Genomic DNA, 13137 nt, shown 5'->3' with positions numbered 1-13137 from the left:
CTTTGTTTCTCTCAAACTGATTCAGCTCCTCCTGCATAGCACATATCCAATCAGGATCCAATAGGGCTTCTTCAGTTATCTTGGGCTCTACTTGAGATAGAAAACATGCATGTAGGCATTCATTAGTAGTTGCACTTCTAGTTCTCACACCAGTTGAGGGATCACCAATAATAGCTTCTACTGTATGACTCCTATCCCACTTTCTAGTGTGAGTCTGTTGACTAGTGCCTTCATCATTTTCTTCAGTATTACCATGACTGTCATTTCCCTTCTCTCCTTCTCCCCCTGAGTTTGTGCCATCAAATTCAGCTGTCTGAAGAGAGCTTTCATTCCCATGATTTTGTTTAGAGAGCTCTTCATTTGTCATTTGTTGTGCCACAACTTCATCTTCTTCATCAGAATCACTATCAATGGTTAGATTCTCAAATGCAAGGGCTTCAGCATCATTTATATCAAGGCATTTTAAGCCTGGACACTTGTCATCATCAAAAGTCACATCTGTGCTTTCCATAATTTTCTTTTGATCAATCACATAAACTTTGTAGGCTGTTCTTTCCAATGAATATCCCAGAAAAATTGCTTCAAAAACTTTAGAGTCAAATTTTCCCACATATTCAGAGTTGTCTTTTAGAATATAACACTTGCTTCCAAACACATGTAGATGCTTCACTGTAGGCTTCCTGTTAGACATGATTGAGTAAGGTGATTTGCCATGAGCTTTGTTGATGAGATATATGTTTTGAGTGTAGCATGCAGTATTAGCAGCCTCTTCCCAAAAACTAGTTGGCAACTGAGCATCTTGTAGCAAGGTTCTAGCAGCTTCAACCAATGTTCTATTTTTCCTCTCAACTACTCTATTCTGTTGAGGTGTTCTAGCCGCTGAAAATTCTTAAACAATGCCTTTGCTTTTGCAGAATTCATTTAATGTTGAGTTTTTGAATTCTGTTCTATTATCACTCCTCAATCTTTTCACATTAACGTTTCCTTCAGCTTGCTTCTCAATTTTCTTGATGTGCTCAATTATAATGGTTGGAGTTTCATCTTTAAAGTACATGAACTCAACCCAAGTGTATCTTGAAAAATCATCAGCCATGACAATGGCATATTTGTTCCTTGAAATGGACAAGACATTTACTGGCCCAAACAGGTCCATGTGAATAAGTTGCAGAGGTGCACTTATAGAATTCACAGATTTTGACTTGTGACTTGATCTTTTCATTTTTTCTTTCTCGCAAGCTTCACAAACTTCCAGTTGAGCAAATTCTAGACTGGGCATGTCTCTCACAAGCTCCTTCTTGACTAAGGTGTTGATTGCTTTGAAATTCAAGTGAGATAGCTTCGTATGCCATAATTTGCTTTGCTCTTCTGATGCCTTGGTGTAGAAACAACACACTCCATCCTTATTTGTTGAGTCTAAGTCTGCAATAAACAATCTTCCCTTTCTTACTCCTTTAAAAGCAATTTCACCAGTCTTTTTGCTAATAAAAGCACAATCTTCTTTTTTGAAAACAACTTGAAAACCTCTATATGCAAATTGACTAACACTTAGAAGATTTACTTCTAATCCAGCAACTAGTGCTACATCTTCAATGACAATATTTCTAGAAATAATTTTGCCATATCCCATTGTGAATACTTTGTTGTTGTCTCCAAAGGTCACCAAAGGGCTAGCCATCTCCTCAAATTATGATAGCAGGGCCTTATCACCTGTCATATGCCTGGAACATCCACTATCAATGATCCATATGACCTTCTTTTCTTTGCCCTGCACACAATGAGGATTAAGTGTGTTTAGCTACCCAAGCTGTGTTGGGCACTTTCATCTTGTTAACTGATTTTGCAGAAGTAGAATGATAATTTTCAGATAAAATGGAATTCATAGACTGTTGAGCATTTTCCCTTTCAGATATAGAACCAATTTTTGATTCTATGAGATCAATTCTCAATTTGTGGCAACTTTTCATCACTTTCATGTTGCAGGGAATGCAGTCAAACTTGTCACAAAATGAATAGGGATCATTAGCCTTAGCTTCATTATACTTGCAGACTCCTTCAAGTGGATTGCTAACAATCCTTTTATAAAGATGAGTTAGGTGATTCATTGATCCACAATTCTCACACCTCTTTCTAGGAGTATCTGCAACATAAGCAAAATTATTGCTTTTGTTTATCCCAATCTTTCCATTTTTATTCTTCTTTTTCTTTTTGACCTCTTCAACTTTAATCTCCTTCACAGGCTCCTTAGTTTCTTGATTGGCTTTTAGAGTTTCAACAGAGATGGAAGACTGAGTTGTCTTATCATTTTTCTTTTCCTTGTCCTCATCAGCTATCTCCTGTTTGATGATCAACTCTTCTTCACTGAAGTTCACCTCACATGCCTTGAACAAAGGTGATTCAACTTTCTTCAAAATAATTGGAACATTCTCACTTTCAGTTGATTTTCCTTTGTCACTGACAGACTTCTTTTTGTTGTTCAAACCCTCATAATCAAGACCAATGGCAATGTTTGCACATGGCTTGTTCTTTTCATGATATTGGCCAACCAACTCAGAAGCATTTTCGAAGGATTTCAGCTTCACTTCATTCTTCTCCAGCCTTTCTCTCAATACTGCTTCAATTTCACTTGCACACTTTAATTTGTTCTTTAAGTATGCATTTTCTTGCTTAGCAGCATCAAGCTCAACCAGCAACAATTCGGTCTCTTATTTTTCACTCTCAAGTTTTTCATTGATCTTTTTCAATCTGCTAACTTCCTCATTTGCAGCAACCATGCTTGTATGAATGTGGAACATTTATATGCTCATCTTTTCAACAGTTTCCTTATATTGACTCATATTTAAATCAATTGTGGTAAGAGTTGGTACATGTGATTTAGATGATGAAGAGTCTCCTTGCTCCAAGGCCATAAGTGCATAGTTTCCAACTTCTTCATCTTCATCATTATCTGAATCATCCCAGCTCTTGCCCTCAGCAATATAAGCTTTCCCTTGTTGCTTCTTTAGAAGAGCATCATACTTTGCTTCCAATTCATAATTGGCTTTGTCTTTCTTTGCCTTCTTGGGTTTCCTACATTCTGTAGCAAAATGGCCCAACTCATCACAGTTAAAGCACCTTATGTTTGATCTGTCAACAGATCCAGTTTTGTAGCCAGTTTTGCTATCAGGAGTGTACTTCCCTTTTCCTTTCCAGCTGCTATCTTTGTTGAAGGACTGTCCTTTGCTCTTGAAAAATCTTGGTTTCTTCACTCTAATGTTAGAGAATTTTCTAGCCAAGTAAGCCATTTATTTGTCTAGCTCATCAAGCTCATCAAGAGTGTAGAACTCATCATCTTCATCCAATTCCAATATGCCTTGCTCTTTAGTGTCATTGACTCTTTTCTCACTTGTAGAAATTTCTGGAGTTTGGGATCTTTGCTCATCATTAGAGGTCTGGCCATCATTCACAATCAGTGCACTTGAGCCATCCATTACATATCCTTGACCAACCCTTAATAATTTCTTTTGAATCATTTCAAGTTCATAAGTTTTCAGAACCCCATAGAGCACTTCCAGTGTGATTCTACTCAAATCCCTTCCTTCTCTGATTGCAGAGATCTTTTGTTCCAAATGATCAGGGAGAGTAAGCAAGAACTTCAAATTCACTTATTCAACATCATAAAATTTATCATGAAGCTGCAAGTCATTTATCAGCTTCTTAAACTTTATAAACACATCAGTAATATCTTCCTTTGGTTTAGCCATAAAACCCTCATACTGAGAAATTAATATCCTTCTTTGATTTGACCTAACCTCCTCAGTTCCTTCACAGAGTATCTCAATCTTTTCCCAGATCTGTTTAGCAGTGTCACAGTTGACAATGTTATTATACATTACATTGTCAAGTGACTCAATTAGTATCAGTTGCAAAGCACTGTCTAGGGAAACTTTCTCTCTTTCAATATCAGTATACTCAGAGGCATCTTTGTGAGCAAAATGAGCTGGAATAACCATGTCTCCATCTGTGGTTTCCTCAACTCTAACCATAGGAGTGAAGGGCCCATTCTTGAGGATCTGAATGTAAAGGTGATTGGCCATTCTTATAAACAACAACATTTTCTTCTTCAATAAAGTGTAGTTGGCCTTATCAAAGGGAAGAATCTTGATACTACTGATTTTCAGTGTATTCATTTTTCCAAGATCTAATCTGTTTGCTTTCAGATTTTGCTCTGATACCACTTGTTAGATATGAATACAACACAGAGGGGGGGGGGGGTGAATGTGTTTTGGCTTAAATGTTTACTTTTTGATCGACTTTGGCTTTAACAGTTGGTTGTTTTCAATGATTTGGTAGAATAGATGTTAAACATAAATAACAATGCAAATATGTAAAACAAAGATCTTCAAAACTCACTTAATTTTATATTAAAAATCAAGCAGTGTTTTGCTACAAAATCTCTAAGTTCTTGGTTTAGAACTTAGCTTCTTTCTTGAGAGAGAATACAAGATTTTCTATCTTGATTGTTACTACTGATTAAGGACCAGTGTTAACTTTATAACTCAGTTAACTGTTGGTTTAGACAGTGTGTAATAAGACATGCTATTAGCTTTTCTAAACTATCACTTGTCATTTCTATTTATAGAAAAACAGATCTTCCATTTCTGGCTTAGTATATCTTTAGCATCCCGTGTTCTGACTAAGGACCAGTGTTAACTTTATAACTCAGTTAACTGCTGGTTTATACAGTGAACAATAAGAAGTGCTAATCACTTTTCTAACCTGTCACTAATCACTTCTATTTAAAGGAAAAGTGAGATTTCCATATCTAGATTAGCATATCTTCATCCACTGTGTATTGGTTGATCCTCCTTTGTCAGTTAATCTTCACCATTAATCTTGCACATTTCTCAAGCTGCTTTTTGTAGACTTGTCAATTCAGCTGTGTGAATTGTTTGTTGATTTGCAATCTTGGATATTGGACTGTTCTACAATTCTGTACTTAGAGAAATTTCTTCACTTCAAGATCTCCAATTAAGCTGTAGAGAACTCGACATCTCGATAGGCATGTTGGCTTGTCGATATCTCTGAAACTTCATTGTTGACTTGACTTATCGACAACTCTGAGTTCTCTAGTGAATTTTGGTTTATCGATAACTCAGAGCTCTCTAATGGACTTTGGCTTATCGATAACTCAGAGTTCTCTAATGAATGTATACTTGTCGATATCTCTGAGTTCTCGAATGGGTATCTGACTTGTCGATATCTCCAATAGCATTTCCTGAGTTCTCGATAGACAATTCCTGAGTTCTCGATAGGTCTTTCTGAGTTCTCAAATGACTTCTCTATAACACTAATTATGTGACTTGTAGAAATCTTGACTTAGAATGGTTTTCACCAAACAGAATTATTCAACTCCAAGCTTCTTGATAATTCTTCTGAGGCATGACCTTCTTGATCTTCTTCCAGATAGAATTCTTAGGCTTGATACTGTTTAGGGAAAAATGCTCCAGTCTGCTCCATTTGCATTTTACAGACATTAAGTGTTACAAGTATAAATTACAGATTAAGGTTACAGTACAACTAATCTTAGGGTTGGCCCCAAGCTTAACTGATTGCTTATGACATTGTCAGCATCAGTAATCTTTGACATCATCTATTATATAACTGATTGCTAATGACATTGTCAGCATCAGTAATCTTTGACATCAGATCATTGAAGATTAATGATATTGTTAGCTCCAGTAATCTTTGACATCAGATCATTGAAGATTAATGACATTGTTAGCTCCAGTAATCTTTGACATCATCTATTATATATTACAGATATGTTTGTTAACCAGGAACAGGAATATTAATAATCAGACTCTTAGATAAGTTGTTCTATATTATACTAATTTTAAATATTAGATTATCACAAGGAAATATAAGAGTAAACAACGGATAACCTCTGTATGCAAAGTTGTAAACGCAACCTTAATGTTGTAGGTAGTATGCACCAAGTTCATTTTTTTTAAAAGTACAGCCTTAGGTTTTGCCTAATATATATAATACATTATATTTTCTGTAGTGTGGAATCTAAAATGTAGTCCATGTTGTAAGGAAAATAGAATTAAAAACACAAAGAAAGCATCAATAAATAATGATAGTCTTTTTTTATGGATTTTTTACACTTATAATAAGATATGACACTAGCTTAAAAATCTGCAAACATATCATGTATCAAAGGAGAAAATAAGACAGCAAAATAAAGAGAAAGTTATGCATGATTTATTAGCTTTTACTTGTTTTACTGTATAACAGTTTCGTAGTTGACTTTAAATGTCAACATGCTCAAGACACATAAAGTCAATTAGTGTTTCCCTGGTTTGGTGTTTTATAACTCTTTTTAGCATGAAGTGATGATCCTCCCTAAACCTCCGGCCCTTATATGTAGCTTGTTACTAATTCTGAGCGTGCAAGTACATTAGCAACGACTGATGCTGCTACGCCCACCTTGAGGCGCATAGAGAGAGCTACAATAGCTGCTGCTACTCCAATTACTTATCATTTCAGGTATAAGATGCTTAACATCTCTATCTATATTATTGGATACACCCGTTCTCATGTCTTCTATTTGTAATGTTTCATGTATTTTCTGTTCTCCTTAACATGTTTTTCTCCTCCAAAAATTAGAGAACTTTTACTATTCATTCACGAACACCTACAAGCATCTGGACTGGGAATAACAGCTGCAACACTTTTGAAAGAGGCTCAATTGACACATCTTCCATCACTAGCAGCTCCATCATCTCTTTCACATCAAGCATCCGTGCAGGACACTCCATTAGTACAAGTTCATTGGCCTTCTTGAAACACTTCTTGTGGATTTTATTGTGATAAATATAAACCTGCCTTACTGGATGAAGATTCTGGCATGAAGTTTGATTCAGGTGTAACATCATCAAAGAAGAGATCCTTGTTTTTCTCATCTACACTTGGTTTGCAGCTGGAACCCAAAAAATTTATAAGTACATGACATTTAGTATACACCTGGTTGTTACATACATGTCAAGCACCATAAAATGGGCTTCATTATCTGGAATGTGGTAATGGTAAAATGGGTTGTTGTAGAATATGTAGAGGGATGTTGAGGTATTTCTTTTGATTTGTAACAAACACATATCTGTCAATATCTTCATTTACTTCGATGTTTGTTATATAACCATATTCTTGGATTGTCCCCAGGTTGAAGTGGAAACTATTGATAGATCTGGGACTTTTTTAGGTTCTTTATGGGTGTCAGAGTCTAACGTGGCAGTGACACTTCTTGAACATGGTCTAGCAAAGCTTCAAACTTCATTCAACACGGACAAGATAATAATTTTTCACCAGCTTGCACATGTTGAGCAGTCTGCTAAGAGGCAGAAATTGAAGGTGAGATAAAAATATATGTACTCTAGAGCTGCCTCACATGTCTATGGACTATAGTACTAATACTTTTTTTGTAGCTATGGAAGAGCTATGTTGAAAGACAAGATGTACCTAATGATTAATATAGTAAAAGAATACTGAAAGAAGACTTACAGGTGATTGCTTCATTTGATATATATGAGAAGTACTTGTATTACAGGTGATTACTTCTGCCGCTTTGTAATTCTGGATCAAACACCTGTATAGAACCTAAATATCTGATTTCTAACACTGTTTAATGGAAAATTTGGGCCTGCTACAGATGATGTAACATTATTTAGTCATATACATTCCATACTCTGAGTTTTGGTTGATTGACAAATTGTAGCTTTTTAGTGGGAGTGCATTGACATTGCAATCTGGGGCTAGCTTTCGAGGAGATATCAACATCTTTCTTCTTGGAGATCTTGGAACCAGCAAGTCATAGTTGCTGACTTACACACATAAGCTATCCCCTTGTGGAATTCACACAAGTGGACGAGGGAGCTCTGTTGTTGGATTGACTGCCTATGTAGCCAAAGAACCAAAATCTGGTGATACAGTATGTTTGCAAACAGTATGCTACATAAATATGTGTAGTACTTGATGTTTGGATCAGATGAAAGTGTTGTGTCTGATATTTGGATATTGTTATTGGATATATAGACAATTGGTATTATGCAGTAATTGGTTTTATTAGTTTATTGGTTTGGAAAATTTTGGCATCTATATTTATAAAATGTACATTAATGAAACTGGTAATCAGACATCATTACAATGGAAAATGATGTTAATTTAACACTTTAACAACTGTTATAAAATAAAAAAACTGATGTCTATCAAAACTTAATACATCAGTTTTAGTGGAACTTTGACATTAGTAATATCGAATAAAACCGATGTTAAATACTACAACAAAAAAATCTTAAAACAGAAAACCGATGTTATTAAGCTTTATAGACATCGGTTTGTCACCAATAGATATCAGTTTGAAATAAAGAACCGGTGTCAAAAGTTATGTTTACATCGGTTTATCTTGAAAATCTTGTTACTAGTATTAGTAACATCAGTTTAATGGGTAAATGGATATATTTTGCTTATCTCACATATGTTTAAATTAATAAAAATATCATATTATGATAATATATTAAGATGAGATATGCATTAGAAATTTAATATCTTTAAAAACTGATGTTATATGTATTCTTTAACATCAGTTTAAACCGATGTTAAATGGGGGGTTTTTAACATCACCCACGAAGACATCAGATTTTTTTGTTCATAGACATCGGTTTTTAGCTGATGTCTATTCTACTTTTTCTAGTAGTGTCTGACATATACATTTTATATCTCTTGACATTAATTACATTAGCTAGTCCACTTGTATGGATGTTCACTAATCTACAAGCCTTGGGCGAGACTCTGAGTACCGGAACCTATTTATTTTTGTAACCAGAGAATGAAAGCAATCATGTGTAATAACACTAAAATACAACCAGTTAAAGATGGATAACTATTCTCTTGATCACACATTCAAATTCTATGAAGAAAAATTTATAATTATGACTTTTGAGTCAGAATCTGTCACTTAAATACAGTTTATGTGATTTTCATGATATTGCGTGAACATATAGGATTTAACCAATACATACCTAAAAGATAGCGGATACGGGTTAATTATAATAAAAAAATGAAAATAGACAAAATTCCAATGTTATCATTGATAACATGCAATTTGTTTGCAACTTAGGGGGGCTGGTTTCAAGATGAGTTCTAGACAGCTAAGGGCCCATTTGTTAACAGCAGAATAGAATTTGAATGGGCTGAACTGAACCATTATGTTGTTCAGGCCATTTGGGTAAAAATATTTATTGGGCTGGACCAGTCAAAATCATCTGGACGACACCCCAAATCAGCTGGACGAGTCGTATACAAACTCTTCCCTGAATCGTTCCTAAAATCCATTTTCCATAATTATCCAGAGGCCACTCCTGCATATCCCATCCGGAGGTCGCGCAATTTTTCTGTTATCTATACTCTCTAGTCTCCATCTTCCATACAAATTCTTCAGCTACTCTTGTATATATATATATATATTCAATTACAATTTACAAGTTCTGCTATCTGCTCCCTCCCCTAACTAACAACAGGTATGTTCTTATTCTTATTAATTTAGGTGAGCAAAACTATTATGATTGTTGTATCATATGATATATGATTGTTTATAGGAACTAATTTTTCAATGTTTGCGATCTCAAAATTTTGCATCAGACGAACTTCCTTGCTGTGAACTTGGGAGTGGTGTCCCTGCTATCAACATTTCGGTTGCAAACAAGAGAAAAGGTAATTGCTTAGGTTCTCTTAACCAACTCATTCTTATAAGATGTTTTTACTTGATGTAGGATGCCTAGGTATTTTCTCTTTAGCAATTATTTGAGCAGCTGGTTATTATATTCTTTTAAGACCTTTTGTGATCTGTTCCTTACAACATACTCGGGTTTTATAAGCTGCAAAATTAGTCAGTATGATAAAAAGCAACCCTGCAGGCAGCCTGTATTTCAGACACAAAATATTAATTAGCCTTATTGTTATTCCTAATGAACTAACAATGAGATTTACAGAAGGGGGGTTGAATGTAAATCTCAAAACTTTTTCAAGTTTTGAGCAGTTTCAAAGGCTATGTGTTTAAGATAAACAAGTGTATGAATTGCTTTAAGCTAATACTGAAAGATATATATTCAAACACTAATGTAAAGAACACAACAGACCTTAAAAATTTTTCTGGTGGATTGTTGTTCCACCAGAGATGGTATTTCAGAAAATCTGTGATTCAAGAAGTTGATCACAGCTGCGTCCTAGTACAAACTAGATAATTTTTCTCTCAAGATTTTTCTAAACAGCTCTGGAAAAATTCTCTTCTAATTACTAGCTGCTACTTGGTTTATATATCACCAAGTTTACAAGTGAAGACAAAGATAAAAAGTACAATAATAAAATAAGTTCTCCACTTGTTTCTTCTCCATTTTACTCCAGTGCATTGTTGACTATTGCCTCTTTATACTAGAGTAGAACAGCTGCTTTTTCTGATGTTCCTAAAATAGGCTACCACATCTCAGTTGTCTCTGTTAACCCATGTGCCTCTGTTTGTAGGTACAACTACCACTTGTCAACTGCTATTTAACAGAACATCCGTTGAGGCCTTCATCCGTTGATGGCTTTATCCGTTGATGTGTTAGCAGTTGAAGCTCTATCCGTTGATGCACTCATCCGTTGAAGGATGTTATCCGTTGAAGCTTTAGAGACATCCGTTGAAGCTTTGTTTCTCATCCGTTGAAGGTCTTTAAGTTATCCGTTGACACTATTTCATTTATATAAAATTACAAGGCATGAAATACTTACAATTGGCCTTCCTATCTGCATATCCTCTAGTAGTCAACATGACTTATAATTTCCCTCAACATTTAAGAATTTATATCTCAAATTCAGAGACTGAAATGTGCTACAACACTAGACTTATTTCTAAGTAAAGCTACACCATCAACGGATAGCCAAAATGGTCTTATCCGTTGAGGCTACAAACACTAGATTTCTACTTAAGTGTTTTGTTAAACATATCATCAAACTAATGCACATATATTCCTAACAATCTCCCCCTATTTATGTCTATAAGAATTGTAGACATAAATTCAAGGTTAACTTGATGATAACAAAACACTTAACAAATATATGAACTAAAACTAAGTAGAAATTCAAAAGTGCTGCAAAAGTGTATGTACTAGAAGGTAATTGAAGATTTACAGTATTTCCAAGGATGCTCCTCTAGCCTGAGCAAATCATCTTTTTCTTCTTTGATCCCTGGTTTTCTTTCCTAGCCCTTTGTCATTTTCCTCAATTTGGAGTTGGAGTTGTCTGAAGAATTCAGCTTCATCTTCATCACTGATATCCAACTTAGATTGCATTTCTTTGAGAGTTTCATTGCTGGAAATCTTGAGTTGGTCTTCAAGTCTGAAAAATCTTCTGACTCCTTTATCATCTCTGAATTCCATCAACCAATGAGGTGATTTGTGAATTGTAGTTCCCCTTTCTTGAATAAGTAAGGTTCTGGGCAAGGCATTGGGCTCCCTCCAAGTTTTCCTTATGTTGGCAATCTTGTTGAGAATTTCAGTCTTGGCAGTCCTGGTAAAGCCAGAATCCTTTTGTATGGCTGAAAAGACTCTGATCAAGGTAGAGTAGCCTTCATTCAGAATCCTGTAGAGAGGCCATGTTCTTTCCCCAACTCCTTTGTATCTGAACACCAATCTCTCTGGTAGCTGTCTGTAAGCAGCAATTCCCCTTACATCCTCCAGCTCATCCAGATATAGTTCAATATCTGAAATTTCTTTTATGTCACAGATGTGAACATAATCATCTTTAGAAATGGGTGGCTTAGGGTTAGGTTTATGTTTTTGAGTGAATTTCTTAGAGTTTAGGGGAAGTGTAGATTTGGATTTTCTTTTCTGTTTCTTTGGTAGTGGAAGAGTGGTTAAAAAGGTAGGCAGATTGATGGTGTCCCAATCAATAGGTTCCTCTTTTGGGATGATTGGTTCACCATGGATGTATATAGTGGGATCAGCAACAAAGGGTTCAGGTATGGAAGGTAGAGATTTAGTTTCTTCAGTGTTGCCTTCACTCCTTCTATGTGCCTTGGCCTTTCTTCTGTTTCCCTTCTGCCATTCCTCTTTTTCCTCCATACTGTCACCAAATATACTCCCAAAAACATCATCTAAGTTTGCAATCTTGTCTTCACCCCTGACTTCAATTCCTTTCTCATTTTCAACTAGACTTGACTTTAGCTTTTGTTCAAGCTTTGCTTGTGCTCTTTTGTCAGCCTTGAGTTTTTCAGCTTCTTTCTTTAACCTTTTGGTTTCTTCCCTCTTGGCTATTGAGAATTTGGGATGTCCTTGCATCACACATATGCTCTTTCCCTCTCTAAAGATAATAGCCATGTTTCTCCTTACTGCCTCATCCATGGTCTCCTTGTGTTTTATGATGGCTCTCCTTCCCCTTCCCTTTTACTCTCCCCCTTTTTGTTATCATCAAGAAGAGGGGTCAAGCCCTGTGCTTTTGCCAGCTGCATAAGTAGATTTGTTTGAGATTGTTGGTTGTGAAGAATGGTGGCCACAGAATCTTCAATAACTTGAACTCTGTCTTCCAATTTGGCCAGCCTCTTTTCAGTATGTGATTCCTTTTTCAATCTCAACAAAATGTCCTGCATTGTACCATAGGGCATGACTGAATCCAATTTTTCAGAATTGTAGGATTTCAAGTCAGCAATATCCTTTCTGAGTTCATCCACACTCAGATTTTGTCTTACTTGCTGCAACTTCATGAGATGCAGGGAGTCCAAGTGAGCTGTAAGGATAGCCTTTGTACCAGCATGAGAAGTTTTCTGAATGGCCTGTTTGATAGTACTGATTTGTTTGACTAAGGAGACATTGAATTGCCCTGTTGTAGACTCCTTTGTGAAGGCCCATTCTGGTAGATTTGGAATAGAACTAGGGCCTTCATCTCCCCCTAAGTTCATGCTTCCATCAGAAGAAACAAAGTCATCATCATCAGAATTTACTCCAAATTCTTCAAATGACTCACCAGCTGTTGAAGGCATCTTGTTAATAGCAGCTTTGTCCCTTTGAAGAGATGCGGTTGTATGTACTAGATGTAGTGTCTTTTCTGCCTCCACATTGCCCTGTGCAA

This window comes from Apium graveolens, chromosome 1, assembly GCF_009905375.1.
Source record: "Apium graveolens cultivar Ventura chromosome 1, ASM990537v1, whole genome shotgun sequence".
Classification (NCBI taxonomy): Eukaryota; Viridiplantae; Streptophyta; class Magnoliopsida; order Apiales; family Apiaceae; genus Apium; species Apium graveolens.
The sequence above is the reverse complement of the archived record's forward strand: the minus strand, read 5'-3'. Positions refer to the sequence as shown.